Source organism: Heptranchias perlo, chromosome 25, assembly GCF_035084215.1.
Source record: "Heptranchias perlo isolate sHepPer1 chromosome 25, sHepPer1.hap1, whole genome shotgun sequence".
Taxonomy (NCBI): domain Eukaryota; kingdom Metazoa; phylum Chordata; class Chondrichthyes; order Hexanchiformes; family Hexanchidae; genus Heptranchias; species Heptranchias perlo.
Window position 1 is genome coordinate 29,991,405 of NC_090349.1, and position 25,167 is coordinate 30,016,571.

The window sequence follows — 25,167 nt, forward strand, 5'->3', positions numbered from 1 at the left end:
AACTTGCTACCATAAGGAGGCAAATAGAATAGATGCATTTAAGAAGAAGCTGGATAAAAAGGAGAAAGGAATAGAAGGTTATGCTGATAGGGTTAGATGAAGAGGGGTTGGAGGAGGCTTGTGTGGAGCATTACCACCGGCATGGACCAGTTGGGCTGAATGGCTTGTTTCTGTGCTGTACATTCCATGTAAAATGTCATCGCACCATAATGCTGACTGTGCATTATCACCCCCCACCACTGACCGGGTTTCACCACTCCACACCACGGACTATGTATCATCACCCCACTGTGCCACATGAGCAAACAGCAACATAGAATGTGTGTACAGTAGTCTAGTGGTTCTGGTACTGGACTAGCAACCCAGAAGTCATGACTTCAAATCTCCTCATCGCAATGTAAAATTGAATTTAATAAATTTGACGTGTCATGGGCTAGCACCAAAAAACAACCATGAAAGCTTCAGATTGATGTAAAAACCTAACTGGTTTACTAAAGACCTTCAGGGATGGGAGTCTGCCACTTCTACATGTGACTCTCATCCTAGACTAGACTCTTAATGTCTTCTGAAGTCGGGTAACAAGAAGAAGAAAATCAGATGGATTTATTGGCAATGATCCAGACATCGTATCAGGATAAGATGAAGGCCTCAAGAACATGTGAGGGCTGACCCACAGACTAGTCAAGCAGCAGCATGATATAGTTGTAGTCACAGAATCATATTTATCAGACAATAATCCCAGACTCCACCATCAACATCCCTGGGTATAGGAACATAGGAACAGGAGTAGGCCATTCAGGCTCTCGTGCCTGCTCCGCCATTTGATAAGATCATGGCTGATCTCTGATCTAACTCCATATACCCGCCTTTGGCCCAAATCCCTTAATATCTTTGATTGCCAAAAAGCTATCTATCTCAGATTTAAATTTAGCAATTGAGCTAGTACCAATGCGCCCCCTACTCCTAGAATCCCCAACCAGCGGAAATAGTTTCTCTCTATCCACCCTATTCGTTCCCCTTAATATTTTATAAACTTCGATCAGATCACCCCTTAACCTTTGAAACTCTGGAGAATACAACCCCAATTTGTGTAATCTCTCCTTGTAACTTAACCCTTGAAGTCCGGGTATCATTCTAGTAAACCTACGCTGCACTCCCTCCAAGGCCAATATGTCCTTCCGAAGGTGCGGTGCCCAGAACTGCTCACAGTACTCCAGGTGTGGTCTAACCAGGGTTTTGTATAGCTGCAGCATAACTTCTGCCCCATAAAGGCCAGCATTCCATTAGCCTTATTGATTATTTTCTGCACCTGTTCATGACACTTCAATGATCTATGTACCTGAACCCCTAGGTCCCTTTGGACATCCACTGTTTTTAACTTTTTACCATTTAGAAAGTACCCTGTTCTATCCTTTTTTGATCCAAAGTGGATGACCTCACATTTGCCACAGTTTTGCCCATTCACCTAATCTATGAATATCGCTTTGTAATTTTATATTTTCATCTAAACTGCTTACAATACCACCAATCTTTGTGTCATCGGCAAACTTTGATATGAGACTTTCTATGCCTTCATCTAAGTCGTTAATAAATATTGTGAATAATTGAGGCCCCAAGACAGATCCCTGCGGGACTCCACTAGTCACATCCTGCCAATGTGAGTACCTACCCATTATCCCTACTCTCTGTCGCTCAGCCAACTTCCTAACCAAGTCCGTACTTTTCCCTCGATTCCATAGGCTTCCATCATAGCTAACTAGTATGTCCTGTCCCACCAGCAGGATAGATCCATCAGAGATGGGAGCACAGTGGAAGACAGACAAATGGGTGTGTCTCTGCACCCTAATGAAGTCTTACAGCCTCAGGTCAACAAGGTCAAGGAAAACCCCTGGTGATCGCCATCAACTGCCCTCCTTCAACTGATGAATTAGTACTTCTCCATGTTGAACATCACTTGGAGGAAGCTGTGAGGTAAGTAAGGGCACAGAATGTACTCTGTGTGGGGAACTTCAATGTTCACCACTAAGAGTGTTTCGCTGGTGCCACCACTGATCAAGCAGGTCAAGTCCTGAAGTGCTTAGCTGCCTAGACTGGGTCTGTGTTACGTGGTGAGGGAACCAGCTTGACCTTGTCGCAGACACGTCTGTCCATGATAGCATTGGTAGATGTGACACCACATAATCCTTGTGAAGACAAAGTCTCGTCTCCACCATGAGGACATTCTCCATCATGTAGTATGACACTACCGCTGCACTACATGGTACAGACAAGGGACAGATCTAGCAGCCCAAAACTGGACATCCATCAGGTGCTGTGGGCCATCACAATTTGGAACTTCATGGCCTAGCACAATGCTCACTCATTCCATCAAGTCAAGATATCAACCCTGGTTCAATGCAGAGTGTAGGAAAGTGTGCCAGAAGCAGCACCAGGCACAACTTACAATGATGTGTGAACCTACAGAAGCTACTACATGAGGCTGCCTGCATGCTAAACACCAAAAGCAGCAGGCTATAGACAGAGCTAGATGGTCATGCAACCAATGGAGCAGAGCTAAGCCCAGTAATCCTACCATATTCAGTTGAGAATGGTGGTGGACAACCAGGAAACTAACAGGAGGAGGAGGCTCCATTAACATCCCCATCCTCAACCATGGTGGAGCCCATCACTTGAGTGCAAGAGACATGGCTGAAGTGTTTGCAAATTCGGCCTCCTCCCATGATCCTCACCATTATAGATACCAGTGTCCAGCCAATTTTGTTCACTCCACATGACATTAAGAAGCATCTGAGTGCTCTGTAAGAATATGGTTTAAAGCCAAGAATAGTCAATATCCCATCTTGCATAGTTTGCATTAAGTCACCAAACATTTAGCAAGAGGGCGGTGTTAATAGGAAGGGGGCAAAGTCATGTCTCATTGTGTGTGAACGAAGACAGTTAGTAAAAGACAAAGGATATGCTAAAACTTCAGAATTAAACACCCAAAGGTCAAGAGATGGCCCTTTTCTAGAGGCTATAACGTCAGAAGGTGGTTTATACCAAAACAAGAGATGTGGTTGCTAAAGAATCCACATACTGTAAACAATAGACATTGCAGGAGCCATGTTCAAGGCTGACGTGGAACAAACTGTTTATGCAGCAGAGATAAGGGATAAGGTAGCCACGCTAACATGGTATAAACAACCCTTGGTGGTTTCTGAGAGTCAGTAAAGTGGGCTGGTTTATGACCATGAAATAAGACCAGTAGTGATTATGTGAAGAACAATGCAGCCGAGTAGTGTAAAGATAGGGCCTACTCCCTCCCAAAAGTTAGAGCTGTCAAGAGGGGATGGTCGGAAGTCCATTGCAATGGGCAGTCTGCAAAGGCCAGGTCTGATCTACCTGAATTTGTTGACAGATCAGGTTGTATTGATTGCTTGTCATTAATGTAAACTGTAGACAGTTGTATTATAACTATAATACTGTTGAATGTAATGTTGAAGACAGCTGTAGTGCAACTCTGCTGTAAGTCAATCTATTAAACTTGCTATTTTATAACCACTCAGGCTAGAATCAGGCGGAAGTTATTGTTGATGGATTAACAATCCATAGTTGCGACAGTAATGGGAGAAATCTGTTAACAGGCCCTGTCAACATTCTAGCGGTGAATGACAGGCCCTCTCAACATTCTAGTAGTGGTAAAGACCTGTGCACCAGAGCTAGTTGCTCCCCTAGCCAAGTTGTTCCAGTATCGCTATGACACTGGCATCTACCCGACAATGTGGAAGATTGCTCAGTTATGTCCTATCAACAAATAACAGGATAAATCTGACCCAGCCAATTACTGCCCTGTCAGCCTCCTTCGAATCATTAGTAAAATGATGGAAGAATCACAATAGCATTATCAAGTAACATCTTCTCACCAACATCTGCTTACTGATACTTGGTTCTGCCAGAATCACTTGGCTTCAGATTTCATCACAGCCTTGAATCAATCATGGACGCAAGGGTGGAATGCCAGGGAAGAGGTGAGGCTAGCTGTCCTCAACATTAAGGCAGCATTTGACTGAGTACAGCACCAAGAAGTCCTAGCAAAACTGAGGTCACTGTGGATCAGAGGGAAAACTGTCCATTGGCTGAGCATATCTAACATAAAGGAAGATGTTTCTGGTTGTCATAGGCCAGTTCTCACAGCTGCAGGACATCACGCTTGGAGTTCCTCAGGGAAATATCCTCGGCCCAACCATCTTCAGCTGCTTCATCAATGACCTACCCTTCATTGTAATATCAGGAGCGGATTTGTTTGCTAATGACTCCACAGAGTTCAACTCCATTCACAAGTCCCCCAATAATGAAGCAGCCCATGCCAGCCTACAGCAGGACCTGAATAACATCCAGGCTTGGGCTAACAAGTGGCAGGTAACATTTGTGCCACATAAATAATGACCACCTCTAATAAGAAAAAGCCCAGCCATCTCCCCTTGACTTTCAATGACCACAATTGCTGAGTCCATCACCAGCAACATCTTGGGGGTCACCATTGAACAGAAACTGAACTGGACCAGCCATATCAACACCATTGCCTGCTAGAGTAGGGCATAAGCTGAGTACTCTGTGACAAGTGGCTCACTACCTAACTCCTCAAAACCCATCCACCATCTACAAGGCTCAGTCAGGGGTGTGATGGAATACTCACCACCCGCCTGGATGGACATAGTGCAATAACACTCAAGAAGATTGACACCACCCAGAACAGAGCAATGATGCCACAGGATTCAATATCCACCCCTCCACCGGTTGCACGCTGTGGCTGAAGTATGCATGATATGGAGGACGCACTGCAGCAGTTCCCTCCCCTATGAACTCTACCACTGAGAAGTACAAGTGTAACAACGTCATGGGAATACCATTACCTCCAAGCTACCCTCCAAGTCACTTATCATCCTGACTTGTTCCTCCATTGTCACTGGATCAATATCCTGGAATTCCCTACATAACACCATTGTGGGAGCAACATCCCCATGAGGACTGCAACAATTTAAGGAGAAGGCCCACCACTACCTTCTCAAGGCAACTAGTGATAGGCAATAAATGCGGTGTTGCCAGCACTGTCCACATCCGAAGAACAAATGATAAAAGGTAACCCTTCTGCAGTTGAGTAGCAGAATTATTTAAAGTCTTGACCTTACTGTTCATGGAGAGGAACAGAGGGGATTATTTTTACAATACCTCAGGAATATTCAGTGTTTGAGCCTCCAGAATTATTCTTCTCACATCACCAGCCCATAACACAGAGCAGCTGTGGCCAACTGCAGTCCATATGTGATGATAAGAGTGAAATCTGATGTTTGTGAATTTCGTGTTGGCCGTTAAAGGATCCAGTTATCTCTACTGTCTCCTGAAAAATTTGTCAGAATTATAAAGCTGATTTTGTAACAATGTTAGCTTCTTTCCTTTGATCGTGGAAAGACAAGAAGTGGCAGGGCTCTTGTTAGCAGAACTTGTAGCTGAAGCTGGTAGCTTTCTCTGGCAGAAAATCTGAGCAACTGCCCATCAAACCCATTCCTAATCACTGTTTTAGAATGACATTTTGTGCACTAATATTGCTTAAACTTACCACAAAGGGAAAGCTCCCATTCAGTCCTATTCAATCTGATGCCAGTCCAGCCCTCCATCTCAATCTGATATAAGTCCAGCTCTCCTAGTTAGTCTGATATCAGTCCAGCTCTTTATCTCAATCTGATACTAGTCCAACCCTCTAACTCCATCTACTGCCAGTCCAACTCTCCACTTCAATCTAATATCAGTCCAACCCTGCTAGTTAACTTGGTGTCAGTCCAACCCAGTTCAGTTCAGTTTTCCGTTCAAAGTGTTCAATCTTCCACTGCTCAATGAGAAATTGAAAACTTGGGCCTTCTTTGAGTTTTTTCTTAAAGCAAAAAAAAAGCATTGCAGACCCAGGAATACTTCTTTTGACTCAACTGCTAATTGTAAAGCAAACTTCAGCTTTCAACTTGACTTTGTCTTCATCTCTGCCACCACAGTCACTTCACCCAAGAAAGTCCTGAAGTATTAGATGGTGATAGTCATGTGCAATCAATTTTCTGTCAGATAATGTGTATGCACCATCCTAAAATTATGTCAAAAGGGCCAAACAGTAATTAGTAACTAACAATTAAAAGACCCCAAATAACAAATTTTACATTGGGGCTGTCAGTTACAGCTGGATCTCTGCAGAAAGCTGAGTTTAATTCTGGTTGGTAAACAGCTGTTTGCCCTTAATAGGCAGTCCTTAGTTCCAGAGTTCTGATAATGAACTGTGGAGGAAATTAATAATTCATGAGCTGGAACTACAGTGACAAACACGAGCTCAATGCTACATTAAACAGAGCAAACGTTAGACATTTCCATAGTTTACAGAGCAGTCCTCTGTGTATCTAATTATTTATTACAAGGTACCCATTGAAGAGTTGTTTGCTCTTGAAACGTAGAAGTGATGTATTAATTAAGATTGGATAATATAAAGTAGCTGATACAAGCATGGACCATGGATGCTCTAATGTCTTCCAACTTTCCAGATGGCTCAGCTGGTTATGGTAGTGAGTAGCTGAACCATTCAGATTAGAAGTGTACAGGTTTGATCACAATACGTGCCAAGGTGGCTGATCTCCGTCTAGGGTGGCAATAGGGGTACTAGAAGTGATGTTGGTGCCCCTGGGCTAGGGAGGTGAAAATCAGCTAACCGATGACGCCTGCTGAAAATTGTTTATGCCTGGACATCGTTATGTAGATAAGAGTAGGCATGTAATGCCCATTGGATTCAAGTAGCTTGCTGATGTTCACTGTTGTTGCACATGCACAGTTAATACCTGAGGTGTCTACCAAATGTCAAACTGTGCCCAGCAAGAGCCAGTTCCTTTGGGGAAGGAAGAAGGGAGGGGTGAAAATACTTTTTTCATCTGAGTGTCATTTTTAAATTTTATTTTACGATGGCAAAAAAAAACCAGGGGCAACTAAAGTTTTCATTCGTCGTGTATGCAGGTGGAAGAGTGAACAGTTTGACCCGGGAACTGGAAATTTGGATTGGCAACAGATTCAGTTGGAGGAATGGATTGACTTCAGATCGAATTAGAAGGTTGGAGTGACATCAGATTGAGTTGGAGGTTAGTGTGACTGGAGGTAGAGACTGCAGCACACCATGAGTCTTGGCATGTGCCACAGTGGAGTATTTATCTCTGTCATTCATCCCCATCATTGTCCCCATCATTCCTCGCAGATCAGCAGAAATTAACTTTATGAGGGCAGGTTGCACAAACTTGGCTTGTGTTCCCTTGAGTATAGAGGTGTTTAAAATGTTAAAAGGATTTGATAGGGTAGATACGGAGAAATTATTTCCTCTGGTTGGGGGATCAAGAATGAGGGGACATAATCTTAAATTTAGAGCTAGGCCGCTCAGGAGTGAAATCAGGAAGCACTTTTTCACACAAAGGGTAGTACAAATCTCAAACTCTCTCCTCCAAAAGGTTGTGGATGTTGGGACAATTGGAGCTTTCAAGACTGAGATAGATAGATTTTTGTTAGGTAACGGTATCAAGGGATATGGAGCAAAGGCGGGTAAATGGTGTTGAGGTGCAGATGAGCCATGATCTAATTGAATAGTGGAGGAGGCTCGAGGGGCTGAATGGCCTACTCCTGTTCATAACATGAAATATGAACCAAATTCATGATTTTTTTTCAGCTTTTGTTTTTCGAAAAGTGAAAGTTTGAAGACTGTACAGGGAAAAGATTGTTTAAATATGTACGCGAGCTTGTAGATGGCATTAATAATGGATGTTTGCTGCAGGCTTTGAACTATCTGAGACTTCTTGCAATCGTGGCTAAGGAGTTAAATGGAGGTGACTTTTGAATTCTGTCGTGATTGTAATTTGTTCGTCAGGTTTTTACGCCACTCTCGATTGTTTTACTTTATACGACACATAAAGCATCGGCTCCCCAGAGATTTAAAAATCAGTTTAATTATCATTGTTTCTGGAAGCTGCTGGAATGTTTGTGAAGTGGCAGAGTCAGGACTGTTTCATCAACCCAGTCATATGATGGACCTTTCAGCTTCTTCTTCTAATCTCAGACTGGGGCTGAGATGACGAACACTGTGACGGCACTTGACATCCTTGAGATCAAAGGTGTCTCTCTGAGCCACTGCATGAGTTCGAAATGGGGGGGGGGGGGGGGTGGGGGGTGGGGGCGGAGAGTGCTGTTCTGACAAGCTCAAAACTCTTTTCATTTTCACAATCTGAAAGGATAGATGTGGGTCTAAATGCTCTGCTCTCCCAATCATTGACTCCATATCATTCAAATTTTCAACAGGAGAGCTCAGCTCCCTGGGATTATTTAACGGGAAATCATCAGACCTGCACCTTCAAGAAGACTGCTGGACAGCCACTGGTAGGTAAAAGGAATACAGGGGATGGATTAGAGATGATTACTTGGAGCTGTCTCTTTCCTTAGTCCTCGCTTCTTGTGATGAATTTCCCCTTGGTTAATTAGCTCTTCAACCCATTTCAGCTTTTAGATTCTGCCTTATTCAAGGCAGTCTCCTGCAGTATCACAACTATGAGAATTTGGTTTGTTTTCCTGTCCAATTTTCTGCTCCCTCTTACTAAAGGTGCTGAGTCTTGTTGGGATACAGGTCCATAGGTAGTAGCCTTCCTGGGTATAAGGGAATTGGGAACCAGTGCCAGGGCCAGTGCCAGCTCAAGTGTAACAGGAGTGTAGAAACTGTTGCTCATACACACATTTGCACCCTGGAAACTCCGTGCAGCAATTGTGCAGCTCTTTAAAAGCACTCCACAGACTCCCAGCAGCAGATCACTGTCCTATGTTCCTTTGTCACATCAAGGCTTGATTTTTTTTTCCAATGCTCTGCTAATTAGACTCACCATATATAAATTCCAACTATGTGCAGGATAGGATATAGGCCCCAAAACCCTGGACACGCATCACTCTGGGTCCCTGTCCTCCAGTATATTGACTTCAAAATCCTCCTCCTCATCTTCAAACCACTCCATTGCATCATTCCACTTTACCTAGCAATCTTACCCGGCACTATGTACCAACATGGCGACAGTGATCTGCAGCTGCCGGGGGTCTGTGGAGTGCTTTTAAAGCGTTGTGTAATTGTTGCATGGAGTTTCCTGGGTGTATGTTTGTGTATGAGCAACAGTTTCGACACTCACATTAATCATGAGCTGGCACTGGTACTGGCACTGGCTCCCAACTCCCTTATAAGAACATAAGAAATAGGAGCAGGAGTAGGCCAATCGGCCCCTCGAGCCTGCTCTGCCATTCAATAAGATCATGGCTGATCTGATCCTAACCTCAAATCTAAATTCATGTCCAATTTCCTGCCCGCTCCCCGTAACCCCTAATTCCCTTTACTTCTAGGAAACTGTCTATTTCTGTTTTAAATTTATTCAATGATGTAGCTTCCACAGCTTCCTGGGGCAGCAAATTCCACAGACCTACTACCCTCTGAGTGAAGAAGTTTCTCCTCATCTCAGTTTTGAAAGCGCAGCCCCTTATTCTAAGATTATGCCCCCTAGTTCTAGTTTCACCCATCCTTGGGAACATCCTCACCGCATCCACCCGATCAAGCCCCTTCACAATCTTATATGTTTCAATAAGATCGCCTCTCATTCTTCTGAACTCCAATGAGTAGAGTCCCAATCTACTCAACCTCTCCTCATATGTCCGCCCCCTCATCCCCGGGATTAACCGAGTGAACCTTCTTTGTACTGCCCCAGGACTGATCAACAGTGCAGAAAGAAGTGAAAAACTTCACGAGGTAGGCAAGGGTAGCAGGTCAGAACACTCTTCCTTTCCTTCTTGGGCACCACCACATACTTTGTCCTTTTAAAGCAACACTCACATGACTAACCCTTCACACTACATTCTGGGTAGGGTACCTACAACCCCCTTCCCCAACACACACCAAAAGCCTTACACAACCCCAACACACATTCCTCCATTCTAACATCCTCATGCCTCTGCATCTCTCACTTCACCGCTCCCATCACAATTACCACACATTCCTTAACTGACAGCTTTTCCTCACACGCACAAGCTCCCACCTCCTTAGTTTGCAATTAAATAAATGTTTGCTTTCAAATACACTGGGCACTTTTTGCGTGATTTATTATTTATGAACATTACATTAAGTCAGGAAATAGACCATGCAGCACTTTTGGACTTCTTCACACAACTAAAGATTCCTGGCAAGGTCCTGCTGGGTTAAAGAGATCTGCTTTGGTATCATCTGGTAGGTGTGCAAAAGTAGGTAACACTGAGGTGCTGCTGCTGCAGTCAATCAGTCGATGAAGACATCCTGCAGAATCTTTCCTCTGATGCCCCTTGCAATGGCAATTGAGGGCACAGCCTGGTTTGCGTCATGGAGGAGCTGGACCTCCTGGGAATTTAACCCCTTCCTAGTCACATACATCAGTGGCTGCATTGTTGCCGTCTTTAGTGCCACGTGCTTGCCATCGTGGCACCCTGCGTCCTGGGGAATCCAGCTATCTTCTAAAGGTTCCTGGCTCTGTGGTTCTGCTGCCTGGGGGTAATTTTGAAGTGGATAAATTCAGCTGCTCTGTGAAAGAGGTAATCCTGGATGCATGCCCTGACAGCTCCCTGGTTAATGTTGCACAGATCCCTTATGGCAGCCTGGAAAGATCTGGTGCCAAAACGTTGCGGGCGGTTGTCAGTTTAATTGCCATGGACAGAACGGTTGTGGCAGTGAAGCGAGTCTGCAAAACTTTGTGAAGAAATTGGCAAAGATGTCCAATGGAGAGACACAGCCATTGGATGCACAGGTCCTCAGAGAGTTCTTCATAGGGCTGGAGTGATCTGTACACACATTGGAAAAGGTCACACCTGATGGGCTTCTGTTTTCAGCCATGCTGCCTGATTTTCTTGTCCTGGAGTTGCTGCTACTGCAACTCTTCCTCCATTATGTCCGAAGTCAATCTGAGTGTGGGTTTAGAGGTGGGGGAAGTTGACGATCCCCAAGTTTTTTCCTGGGAAGAGAGGAAAGCACAACAATAAATGAAATGCAGGTGTCAGTGATTATAAAATGTGAAGGGAGGGGTTAAAAAAAGTTCCTCGGAAGTCTGCAATCAGTGTGTGGACTTGGTGCCCTCTCCAGCTCGCTATCTCCTCACTCACACTAGTCTGAGGTGCGAGGGAAGCTTTAAGACTTTTTCTTGGGTGTAATGTTACACCGATTGCAGGGATGGCATAAACTCAGCTATGTCGGCGTGACTATCCACCACTGAATTTTGTTTCCACTATCGCCCCATTTTTAAGCGCAAGACAAAAAATTGCCCCCATCTTCTCATAATAGTCTGAAATGTTTGAGAGCGTAGATGACGGTCCTGTCTTTGAATAAGTAATCAACTCTTCAAATTACTATTGTAACCAGCCTGGTTCCAGGCTGCTAGCCATTGTTGAGTGAAATATGCAATCTAGCATTACAGTAATATTATGGCCTCGAAATTTGGCTGCGCGAGTGCCAGATGGGCTCCTAAGCCTTGAATATTGTGGGTAGGAAGCACACGCTCATTATGAGCCAGAGTTATGTGCCACCAGCCATGTTGGTAAAGACTAAAAAAAATTGGCGTATGCAAATAAAGGTCCTAATGGCTGTTTAAAGCCCCCTCTACATTATTGGTTTGCCTTGAGGCTGCCGATGTTGGTTGTGCTCAGGAAAACCAGGTCTATATGTGGCTTAACAGGCGGTCCTTAAAACCAACAAGGTAAGATTTTCAAATATACTTATATTTGGAGCAGGAGTGCTCCTCCAGACCCCACATTCAATGTACGGGGGCCACTGCCAGATACCGCTCCCCCACGCCCCCGATTGACTGCGCTACCTTCCACGTGGCCATCATTACTCCTCCCCCCCTCCAACCCTGACAACCAATACCACTCATTCAGGTACTACCAGGAATGACTAAATGTCGCCTGGACCCAATATGGTGACCGCCGAACTTCCGGGATATTCAAATTCATCCCCGCTGCACTTATTTTGCGCTCCAAAATTGGGCACGATGCAACCCAATTTCTCCCCCAATATTTCCGGTCAAATACATGAAACTACACTTTAATGGCATGGTTGAGCACTCCTCAGATAGCATGAACAAAACATTCTGTTTTTTCCCATATTCTTCTGATGTCCTGGCGAGATGTTGAGGATGATATCGTACAGTTCATATTGCTCTATAGTTCCACGTGCTCACTCATTAGTGGGTACATGGGCTAGGCTGATACTTTAATGGAGCCAAGGGATAGAGAGACATCACTGAGGTTGTTAAGTGGTCCCCTTGTTGCAACCACAGAAATGAGAAAAAGCATTGCATTTGAAGGAAGGAGAAGCCTCTGCATTATACCCATAAACATTGATTTTTTTACAACAATTTATTAAATATTGAAATCAAGTAGAATTAACTTTCAGCCTACCATTGCTAAACATGCTAAAATTAATTGGATTTATTAAAGAAATTAATTAATAAGTAGTCTCATTTAAGCCTATGAAAAATCATACTTACATTGTAAATGTCCTTATAATTGCCACCTGTTTAGTTCTGGATCAAACGGTCCTACTTTTGAATGGGCAGTTTGGAAATTTCTAGAATGCTGGATACCATTTTTTAAAAACAGAAGTGACCTTTTGTACTAATTTCGGCATCTCTGTGTTAGTTATTAACATTTTCAAAGAATTTCAGCAGCATCAAAGCAATCCTCAGAGGTTGAAATTCTGCTGATTGTTAGCCATGAATGCATTGATCAGTGAACTAAAATTCCATCCTCTGCCTCATCCTTGTGCTCCCTCCACTGGCCTTCTAGCTGGTAGAAGATGGTAGCTTTAACAGTCTCGGGACTACCATGTGCAATTAAATGAGCCGATTGAATGAGGTATTCAAAATCATGAAGGCTCTAGACAGAGTAGATAGAGAGAAACTGTTCCCATTGGTGGAAGGGTCAAGAACCAGAGGACATAGATTTAAGGTGATTGACAAAAGAACCAAAGATGACGTGAGGAAAAACTTTTTTACACAGCGAGTGGTTAGGCTCTGGAATGCACTGCCCGAGGGGGTGGTGGAGGCAGATTCAATCATGGCCTTTAAAAGGGATCTGGATAAGTACTTGAAAGGAAAAAATTTGCAAGGCTACAGGGAAAGGGCGGGGGAGTGCGACTAGCTGGACTGCTCGCACATAGAACCGGTGTGGCCTCAATGGGCCGAATGGCCTCCTTCTGCGCTGTAACCTTTCTACGAGTCTACCTAAAGTCATTGCAATGACACATTAACAAATCTGATTCATAGCATTTATAACCCAATTCATAGTATTAACACACCTATTCATAGCATTTATACGCGCAATTCATAGCATTAACATGTCTGATTCACATTTATACAGCTGATTCATAACATTAACACGCATGATTCATAACATAAACGTGCCAGTTTTATAGTCCACCCACAATTGATTTTTCCCCATTAATGTGGATCTTTGCCTTTTTTATGCTGGTGTCCCATGAGGCTGTGAAGAAAGGCACCAGTAATCTGTGTGCGGTACTTGGTTTCACATTCAACAAACAGCAGAATCAATAGAAATATATTAAATCTGAATACAACATATTAATATCTGTGCTGGGTATAACACAATTACAGTGTAACTACTTCCAGAATTAGCATTTGCTGTCTCAAGCTTCAGTACAAAGGGAAATCAAATTAAATTACCAAAATATAAATGAACAATTTTATGAGGAAGAAAATTTTAAAATCCTGTTTTGTGATTGCCTCTAATTGAAGAGTTATTAAAGAGCTGTCTGGATAATGTTATCTTTCTGAGCTATATTCTACCACATTACCTCTGATGTGATGTCCCTCCATCTCTTTGAACATTGCTGTGAGATGGATGAATTCCAAGAGTGTTTCTGTCAGATTCCAGCAATACGACACACATTTCTCAACTCCCCATTTGAGGAGCTTCGGGAAGAATCTTACATGGACATCCGAGCCTCAAGTCACTAAAAGAATGGGGATCACTCCTCAGAGACGCTCACTGCATGGACATCTGCCTCCAGGGTCAGTCCCTGTGTGGAGATTCCTGTCACTGGATTGTGGCACTAACTTGATTGCAGTGCTCGCCATGATGACATCACGGTGGCCTAAAGAGGAGGGGTCTCACCAGTGTATGTAGCACTGTGCTCAAAAATGCTTTAGTGTTTAGCAGGCCCAATTGCAACTTGTTTATGATCCATTTAGGTTCCAAGACACTTGTTTGAGCCCTTGTTTCACAGTATGCACAGGAGTATCTAGTCTCTAATGTATAGGACTAAACTTTGCCCTTTGCAGGTGCTGCAACTTGGGTGGGGATCATGAAGGAACAACACTTTAACGCACTATACATCCGTATCCTGCCTACTTGCATTGGCCTTGTGGAGGAAAAAAAGAGACTGATTGCTCTTGCCCCTGACTGCACTCAAGGGTCTGCTCCGCACGTGGAGTCTGTTGTACATTTTCTGCTTCCAGTGGCACCTTCAGCATTGTGTTGTACTGGGATGATGCCTCCTAATCTGAGGATCTGTGCCGGGAGGAGCCCTACTCCTCCGAGAACCTCAGCCAGATCAGGCTCCTCGTGCTGTGAGGAATTCTTCTTCTCTTCCTCCGATGAGGTTTGATGGTTTGCTGCTGTCTTGATCCTGAAGCCATAGAATCATAGAAATCATAGAAAATTTATAGCACAGAAGGAGGTCATTCGGCCCATCGTGTCTGTGCCGGCTGAGCCACCCAGCCTAATCCCACTTTCCTGCATTTGGTCCGTAGCCCTGCAGGTCACGACTCTTCAGGTATTTTTGAAATGAATTGAGGGTTTCTGCCTCTACCACCCTCTCAGGCTGTGAGTTCCAGACCCCCACCATCCTCCGGGTGAAAACGTTTTTCTTCATTTCTGTTCTAATCCTTCTATCAATCACTTTAAATCTATGCCCCCTGGTTATTGACCCCTGCGCTATGGGAAAGAAGTCCTTCCTGTCCACTCTATCTAGGCCCCTCATAATTTTGTATACCTCAATCAAATCATCCCTCAGCCTCCTCTGTTTCAAGGAAAACAACCCCAGCCTATCCAATCTGTCATCATAGTTAAAATTCTCCAGTCCTGGCAACATCCTCGTAAATCTCCTCTGCACCCTCTAGTGCAATTACATCCTTTCTGTAATGTGGTGACCAGAAATGTGCGCAGTACTCAAGCTGTGGCCTAACAAGTGTTTTATACAGTTCCAGCATAACATCCCTGCTTTTATATTTTATGCCTCGGCTAATAAAGGAAAGCATTCCATATGCCTTCTTAGCCACCTTATCTACCTGTCCTGCTACCTTCAGGGATCTGTGGACATGTACTCCAAGTTCCCTCACTTCCTCTACACCTCTCAGTATCCTCCCATTTATTGTGTATTCCCTTGCCTTGTTTTCTCTCCCCAAATGCGTTACCTCACACTTCTCCGGATTGAACTCCATTTGCCACTTTTCTGCCCATTTGACCAGTCCGTTGATATCTTCCTGCAGTATACAGCTTTCCTCCTCACTATCAACTGCACGGCCTATCTTTGTGTTATCCGCAAGTTTCTTAATCATTCCCCCTACGTTTAAGTCCAAATCGTTAATGTATATCACAAAAAGCAAGGGCCCTGGTACTGAGCCCTGCGGCACCCCACTGGAAACAGCCTTCCAGTCACAAAAACACCCGTCGACCATTACCCTTTGCTTCCTGCCACTAAGCCAATTTTGGATCCTATTTGCCACATTCCCTTGGATCTCATGGGCCTTTACTTTTTTGACCAGTCTGCCATGTGGGACTTTTTCAAAAGCCTTGCTAAAATCCATGTAGACTACATCAATTGCGCTACCCTCATCGATCCTCCTTGTCACCTCCTTGAAGAATTCAATCAAGTTAGTCAGACACGACCTCCCCTTAACAAATCTGTGCTGACTGTCCTTGATTAGTCCGTGCCTTTCTAAGTGACGGTTTATCCTGTCCCTCCGAATTGATTCCAATAATTTGCCCCCCACTGAGGTTAGGCTGACTAGCCTGTAATTACTTGGTCTATCCTTCGCTCCCTTTTTAAACAACGGTACAACGTGGATGTTGAATTAATCATCTGTGGAGATATAAGAAGACAACAACATGCATTTATATAGCACCTTTAATGTAGTAAAATGTCCAAAAGCGCTTCACAGGAGCAATTCTTCAATCAAAATTTGACTCCAAGCCACGTAAGGAAAGTTAGGACAGGTGACCAAAAGCTTGGTACAAGAGGTAGGTTTTAAGGAGTGTCTTAAAGGAGGAGCAAGAGGGAGAGAGGTGGAGCGGTTTAGGGAGGGAATTCCAGAGCTTAGGATCTAGGCAGCTGAAGGCACGGCCGCCAATGGTGGAGCGATTAAAATCGGGGATGAGCAAGAGCCCAGAATAGGAGGAGCACAGAGATCTTGAAGGGTTGTAGGGCTGGAGGAGGATACAGAGTAAGAGAGGGGTGAGGCCATGGAGGATTTGAAAACAAGGATAAGAATTTTAAAATCGAGGTGTTCCCGGACCTGGAGTCAATGTAGGTCATGGAGCACAAGGATATGGGTGAATGGATCTTGGTGCGAGTTAGGACATGGGCAGCAGAGTTTTGGATGAGCTCAAGTTTATGGAGGGTGGAAGATGGGAGGCCGGCCAGGAGAGCATTGGAATAGTCAAGTCTAGAGGTAACAAAGGGTTTCAGCAGCAGATGAGCTGAGGCAGGGGCGGAGATGGGCATTGTTACAGAGATGGAAGTAGGCGGTATTGGTGATGGAGCTGATATGTGGTCGGAAGCTCATCTCATGGTCAAATAGGAGCTAAGGTTGCGAACGGTCTGGTTCAGCCTCAGACAGTGGCCAGGGAGAGGGATGGAGTCAGTGGCTAGGGAACAAAGTTTTTGGCCAAGACTGAAGACAACGGCTTCAGTCTTCCCAATATTTAGTTGGAGAAGGTCTTTGTTTATAAATACATTATAAGACTGCATGATAACAGTACTTTGATATAAGGCAATTTTGATCTCTTAAGAACAGTTGCATACATTTCAAAGACCACACTATATAATGCTAATTGTATTCAGAAATGTTTTTGATTGAAAATCAGCATTAATGTTTAAAAAATGAACAGGCTTTCAACATAATCATTCTTGACTTTTATTTTTCTTTATTATTTTATAAAGTTTGTCCTTTGTTTTAAAAAAGCCCCCCTCCCCCCTAATTTTCGGTCATGCATCTGTAACTCATAGACTTTAAATCTACATTTGAAAGGATTTGAACTCTTGTGGAGCGCTTGGGTGCTGTTCCCTTGTGGGTGGGAACTGCTCCGATTGCTGCACCGTGGCTTCTTGAATGAGTTTGTAAAGGTTTCCAGTGAGTTTCTAGCAACAGATCCTGAACGAGCTTCTCCATGGTGTTACACACAGTGACCAGAGGGATTCTCACCCCATGGTGGAGGCTGAAGGAACGGTGCACCGGACTGTTGCCTTTGAGACTGGCAATGGATGGTCCTTATTCTGTGTTATGAGAATGCTGAGAGCGACCCCTACCACCCTTCACCAGTCACTGAAATTGATGCACTCTTTCTTCTGTAATACACCCAGACTTCTTTTTTAAAAGGCCACCACTAATTGGTGAACCAGTAGCTGCCTATTCCCAATTGGCTTCTAATCCATTATTAACATTAATGATAATGTGCTAAAAAAATGATGTTATGAGTGGAAAAATTGGCAGATTGTGAGAGTTATCTGTCAAGATTGGTTAACTGATTTTGTGCAAGTTTTAGTCATTGCTAAACACAACAACAACAACAACAACCTGCATTGATATGGCGCCCTCACATAGAGCATCCCAGAGCATTTTACAAGGGGGAGAGGTAGACACCAGGCAGCAGACAGGTAAGATGGCGGAGTCAAAAGCACGATCGAAGAGACAGTTTTTAAGAGGCTTCCTCCCTCTGTGAAGTACACTGGTGCGTTTTCTTTTAAAGGTGTTATATAAATGCAGGTTGTCGTTGTTAAAGAAGGGAGAGAAGTAAAGGGGTTAAGTGCTTTGGCAATCAAAGGAACAAGGGTAGAAACTGAAGCACTGCCTGTGATAGTAGAGTGGAAGGAACTGGGGTAAGCAGCAATTCAAATTTGAAGGGTGTGGGCTGGATCATTCGGTTAAAGGTTTCTCAGATAATGCTGCGCCAGATCATGCAAGAATTTGAAAATGAGGATGAGGAACTTAAAAGCATTATTCTGGTGATAGGAAGCAGTTGAGCCTTGTAAGAACAAGAATGATGGGTGTGTGGGACACATAGGAACATAGGAACAGGAGTAGGCCATTCAGCCCCTTGTGCCTGCTCCGCCATTTGATAAGATCATGGCTGATCTGTGATCTAACTCCATATACCCGCCTTTGGCCCATATCCCTTAATACCTTTGGTTGCCATAAAGCTATCAGATCTTGGCTGTGGTGTTCTAGATTAACTAAAGTTTGTGGAAGGTGGAGGAGGGGAGGTCAGCAAAGAAAGCATTTGAAAAGTTGACCCTTGAGATGAACAAAGCATGGATTAGAATTTCAGTAGCAGCGGGAGAGAGGTAGGCACGCATGTTGACAGTGCACTGCAGGTGGAAAAATGAAGTGTGGCAAATGACAGATGTGAGATAACGAGTACAGCTTAAGATCAAGCAGAATGCCACTGCACCGCTTGGTTCACCCTGAGCAGACAGCCAGGTAGGCTGATTGAGCTGGAGCCAGAGGCATTTAAATGCTAGTGGGAGCCTGTGAATTTCATGGTTTCCTATTGGAGACATTTCAGTTTTCGATAGACCTTGAAGCGAGTATCTGAATGTCGTTTACCAACATCTTTTGTCTCTAATTTATGACAGTAGGTTTAGTTCCATAACTAGCATGAATTGAGACCTACCTCCTCAGCCCAATTCCAACCAAACTGCTCACCACTCAACATTCCTTCCTGGCCCATGCTAGCTGACATTGTAAATGGTTCCCTCGCCTCAGGCACTGTTCCCTTCCCTTTCAAAATGGCCAAAAAAAACCACCCTCAACCTCTCAGTCATTTAAAAAAATTTATTCGTTCATGGGATGTGGGCGTCACTGGCGAGGCCGGCATTTAATGCCCATCCCTAATTGCCTTTGAGAAGGTGGTGGTGAGCTGCCTTCTTGAATCGCTGCAGTCCGTTTGGTGAAGGTTCTCCCACAGTGCTGTTAGGAAGGGAGTTCCAGGATTTTGACCCAGCGACGATGAAGGAACGGCGATATATTTCCAAGTCGGGATGATGTGTGATTTGGAGGGGAATGTGCAGGTGGTGTTGTTCCCATGTACCTGCTGCTCTTGTCCTTCTAGGTGGTAGAGGTCACGGGTTTGGGAGGTGCTGTCGAAGAAGCCTTGGCATTGTGCAGCCATTGTGCGCCGGTGGACTATCATCCGATCTTCAACATCTCTTTTCTCTCCAAACTCTTTTAATGCGTTGTCGCTTCCCAAATCCATGTCCATCTCTCCTGTGCTGCATTATCCCTCCTTGTCCTCCTTGACCTCTCTGCAGCCTTTGACATAGTTGACCACACCATCTTCCTCCAACACCTCTCCTCTGTTGTCCAGCTCAGTGGGACTGCCCTCGGTGCGTTACTTATATATCCGATCATAGCTAAAGCATCTCCAGCAATGGCTTCTCTTCTCGACCCCACACCATTACCTCTAGAGTTCCCCAAGGATCTATCCATGACCCCCCTCCTCTTTTTCATCTACATGCTGCCCCTTGGATGGGGTCAGCTTCCACATATACGCTGATGACACAGAGGTCTTCCTTTCCACCACATCTGTTGACCTCTTCACTACCTCTGGCTGTCAGAATCCATGTCCAACATCCAGTCTTGGATGAGCTACAATTTTCTCCAGATAAACATTGGGTAGACCAAAATCATTGTCTTCAGCCACCACCACAAACTCTGTACCCTTGCCACTAACTCCATCTCCTGCACAGCCATTGTCTCAGGCTGAACCAGACTGTTCACAACCTCACTATCCTATTCGACCCTGAGCTGAGCTTTCAATCCTACATCCTCTCCCTCACAAATAGTGCCTACTCCTACCTCCAACAACATTGCTTGCCTCAGCTCATCTGCTGTTAAAACCATCAGCTGTACCGTTCTCACCTCCAGACTTTGCTTTCTAATACTAACCCGGCCAGCCTTGCAACCTCCACCCTCTGTAAACTTCAGCTTATCCAAAACTCTGCTACAAGTATGCTATCCTGCAACACGTACCCCTTGCCTATTACCCCTTTCCTCACTGTCCTACATTGGTTCCCTATCTCAAACATCTCAAATTTAAAGTTTGCATTCTTGTGTTTAAAACCTCCGTGGCCTCACCTATTCCTATCTCTGTAACTTTTCCAGTGCTATAATTCCCTTTGAACTCTCTATTCCTGACTCCAGTCTCTTGTGCATCCTCCCCTTCCTTTGCTCCACCAGTGGTGGCCAAGCCTTCAGCCATTTAGGCCCCATCTTCTGGCATTCCCTCCCTAAACGCCTCCCTCTCTCCTTCCTTAAGACCCTCCCTAAAACCCACCTCTTTGGCCAAGATTTGCTCACCCCTCCTAATTTCTTCTTCTTTGCCTCAGCCTCCTTTTCTTTCCTTATGACTCTATGAAGTGCTTTGGGACATCGATGTTGAAGGTGATAAAGTTTGAAGTAGATTTTGTTGTTGGACAAAGCTGCTTTAGTTCATCTTGATTCATATTCAGGTCCTCTGACTCTTTCATTTTAATGCATTCCTCATGGGATACTTTACCAAACTTCAAATGTGCACTTAAATTGCTTAAGAAACACACACATTATCCGTCAAAGGAAGAAACGAATGGCCCATGAATGGCATTTATTAGGCACCAACCACCTCGAGCACAGCTAGGAGCGGCCCAGGCAGCGTTGTTTAGCTGTTATTTCTGAGGTATGTTACAGCCTGATGAATTGTGGTCAAATCCCAGTGACTGTGCATCTATAAACCAGTTATTAAGATGCACAGCCAGCTGTCCCTGTCTTATAATGACTGGAAATGAGGTCAATGTCTTACAGCAATTTACAAAACGTTACTTGACTTTAATCCTTTTTGTTTACAGGGTTTTAAAGATTGCTACAGTTAATGTGTCTGGAAAACGATATAATGAAACTAGCTTCACTCTGGGTAGCAAAACAGCCGTGATCTTGTCTGGCAAACTATTGGAAGATATTTAAAACAGAGTAACAGGAAATCTAATGTTGAAGAGAATCCATAGAAGGGTGCGAGCTGGAGACTGAAAGAATTTGATCATACCATGGTGGTGCACATCGTCAGTAATCATACTGCGACAGTATTCATCGGCAGTAATTTATCATACAATGGTAGCATGTGCTGTCAGTAACCTATCATACCTTTGGTGTGTAATGCCCCAAATCGGTCATATATCAATTCCCAATGGGGACTGGTTTCTGTTGGGGACTGGCTCTTGATGGGGACTGGTTTCTGATGGCAGCTGACTGTTGATGGGAACTAATTCCTTATCTGGATTAGTACCTCTAAAGCCTGCCTCCTGCAGGGACTGGTACTTGATGGGTACTGATGATGGCTGCCGCTATCGGGTAATGGGGATCGACACCATCGGTGATTGGCTCTAATGATAACTCTTATCTGATCAAGAGAGATAAGTGGTGGTGATTACACCATGCTGGTGTAGTGTGAAAGTGGAGGTAGTGGAAGGGGCATTTTAATAAGTAACAAACGAGATAGATGTATCTGGAGCTGAAGCTAAAATCCACACTGAGGTTATGGTTTGTTATCTTTGAGAACTTAAAAATATTTAAGACAAGAACAAGACATTGGGAGAGTAGTGTGAAATGCCCTGTGACCTGTGGAGTTATCTGAAATGCTGCAATGTCTGTTCTCTGCCACTGGATCAAGCTGTAATATAGACCCTAGTGGCCAAATCGTGGTACAGTGGCATCAATACTGACCAGATTTTTGTAAAATTCTTAAAGGTCTGAATTTGTTGCTGCTACTGGATGTCGAAACACTTTAGCTGCAATCTTTTAGCTTTTCTTCTCACATGCAAGGAGGACCAATGGCTTTTTTTGCTAATCAAGCAATCTGTCCAACATCTCCATGTTTCAGAATGTAGTTTTGTGTTTTCCCTCCTTATTTGGGACTAAAAGGTTTCTTGATACCAAACACAAAATTTACTTGGATTGGCCTTGAGTGCAGACATTTAGCGAAGAAAAGAACTGGCCCATGGAGTTAATTTTATAGCTTGAGAGATGGATGATTTCTGGCTTTCAGCTCTTATACTGGGTCAATAATCTCATGTTATCTAGTTACCTGATGCCTCATTAAGTCCTTACTGGATCTACACATTCTTCTTCCTTCACTCCCACTGAACAATGGCTGTCGTTGAAGGCACAGCTACCCTGCTAATAGAAATCTCTATTAATTGATTTCTGTCAGTTTCTCCCATTAGTACGTCTGCTTTCTGTATATTTTGATGGAGAGGCTTTATCAGAACCAGTGCTGTAAGTCTCTGATTTGAGCAGTGTAGTGTTGATTAAAACACAAGCCTGGGAATGTTGGCATTAACCCTGAAGCCAGCTCTATTGGAGGGTTGCTGAGTAGTATTGATTTGAATGCTGTGTAGAAATTGCTATTCAAGGGAAGTGGGTTCTATGTGGTATAACGATGATTCCCTGCATTAACATCATTAATTTTGTTATTGCCATTATAATAGGTGTCAGCCATGGCTCAGTGTTAGTCCAGAGACCTGAGTACAATTCTAGTCTGACACTCCAGTGCACTACTGAGGGAGAGCTGCATTGTCGGAGGTACCGTCTTTCAGACGAGACGTTAAACTGAGGACCCGTCTGTACTGCCAGGTGGATGTAAAATATCCCATGGCACTATTTCGAAGAAGAGCAGGTGAGATCTCCCCAGTATCCTGGCCAATATTTATCCCTCAACCAACATCACTAAAACAGATTATCTGGTCATTATCTCATTGCTGTTTGTGGGACCGTGCTGTGCGCAAATTGGCTGCCACGTTTCCTGCATTACAACATTGACTACACTTCAAAAGTACTTATTTGGCTGTAAAGCGCTTTGGAATATCCTGAGGTCATGAAAGGCGCTATATAAATGCAAGTTTTTTCTTTCATTAGATACTTAACTGCACACTATAGTCTGACGTTGAAGTGCGATACATTGCCAGCCCTCATATTCAAATAGCGTTGCTGCGGAGGCTGCAGTCTACAGTTTACTTGAATGTTTACTAACAGATGAGCTGCTGTAACTTCAGCTAAAGCCTACAATTTTTTGGATGATATGAGGTTTGGATTCCGTGCTCCACGAGCATTGTAATTGACACAGGAGGATCATCCAAAGCAGGAAAAGGCCAGATAACATGGAAGGCATACTGCAAGGTGGTGACTGCCTGAGTCTTCCTGCTTTCTGTCATCACTTCTGTCACTTGTGGTGTGATGTGGTATTGTCTTGAGGGCCAGCGCCTGATCCATCACTGCTCTAGACACTACTGTTAAGTTCTCCATCACTAACTTCATTGATCTCTCTGAGAGGAGAACATCGCACACTTGTGAGGTTTGTGAATCCCTGCCTCAATACAGTTGCAACGTGCTCTCCCATTATGTTGAAGCTAGGCAAGGGAGAATTCTTTAGTTTTGAGACTACGGATTCTGTAGCAGTAATATTGATGCTCGATCTGTGCCAGTGACCTGCAACATCAAGGACTGCATTGCAGATGCCACAGGAGTTGCCGCTTGCTGCATGTCATACTGAAAGACAAAAGAAAGACTTGCATTTATATAGTGCCTTTCATGACCTCAGGACGTCCCAAAGAGCTTTACTGTCAATGAACTACTTTTGAAGTGTGGTCATTGTTGTAATGTAGGAAATGCGGCAGCCAATTTGTGCACAGCAAGGTCCCACAAGCAGCAATGACAATGACCAGATAATCTGTTTATAATCTGTACAGCAGTACAGACAACTGTTCATCCATGGCTATGCAGATCCAGGTAGTCAGGTAGTGGACTCTTCCATATTCCTCACTAGATCTTGAAGTGTATCATTATAAATGATCCTGCTCAGACAGCTGGAGCAGTCAACACATTTGCTCTGCTTCATCCATACACTATAGGCCGGATTTTGCTGCGAGCGGTGAACGGACGCGCCAGCCATTTGGACTTGCACTTGCCCATAGACTTTCTATGGGGTTTTGCATGAAAACTTACTGTCGGCCAAACATCCAAACAGCGCAGCACCTCCTACAGGGCATCTAGGATCTGTGAGAACAGGGCAAGTAACTATGTATCTTCTTAATCAATCAGATTGAAGAATCGTTAACGAGCAGCGCGGAGTCTGAACCAGGAAGTGTAAGTTAGAACAGTGAATTCAATATCAAATCAGGTACAGGAAGCGAAATAAAGAGAGGGAAAGAAACATTGGATTAAGAGAGAGAGAAAAAAAAATGTACAAGGCTATGGGGAAAGAGCAGGGGAATGGGGCTAATTGGATAGCTCTGTCAAAGAGCTGACACAGACATGATGGGCTGAATGGCCTCCTCCTGTGCTGTACCTACTATGATACTATGAAAAGAGTCAAAAAAAAGAAAAAAAAATTATTTACATTTTAAAAAAATCTCCAACAATCATTAAAATCTGAAGGAATGAGACTCCACGCTTGTAAAAGTTAATTTTCAGTGCCAGAGCAGTTGTTTGGCAGTAATTAAGACTTACCATGCTGTTAAAAAAGCACTTAGACTGGAATGGACAAGCTCTAACTTTTTTTGGCGAGTTTAGTCCATATCTAGGAGGTAAGTACAGGAACTTCACGCTGTTCAATACATTTGAATGAGGAGCTAGAAGGTGCGATACTGAGGGGGCTTGACATGGTAAATGCTGAGGGGTTGTTTCCCCTGGCTGGAGAGTCAAGAACTAGAGGGCATAGTTTCAGGATAAGGGGTCGGCTATTTGAAACTGAGATGAAGAGGAATTTCTTCACTCAGAGGGTAGTGAATCTTTGGAATTCTCCACCCCAGAG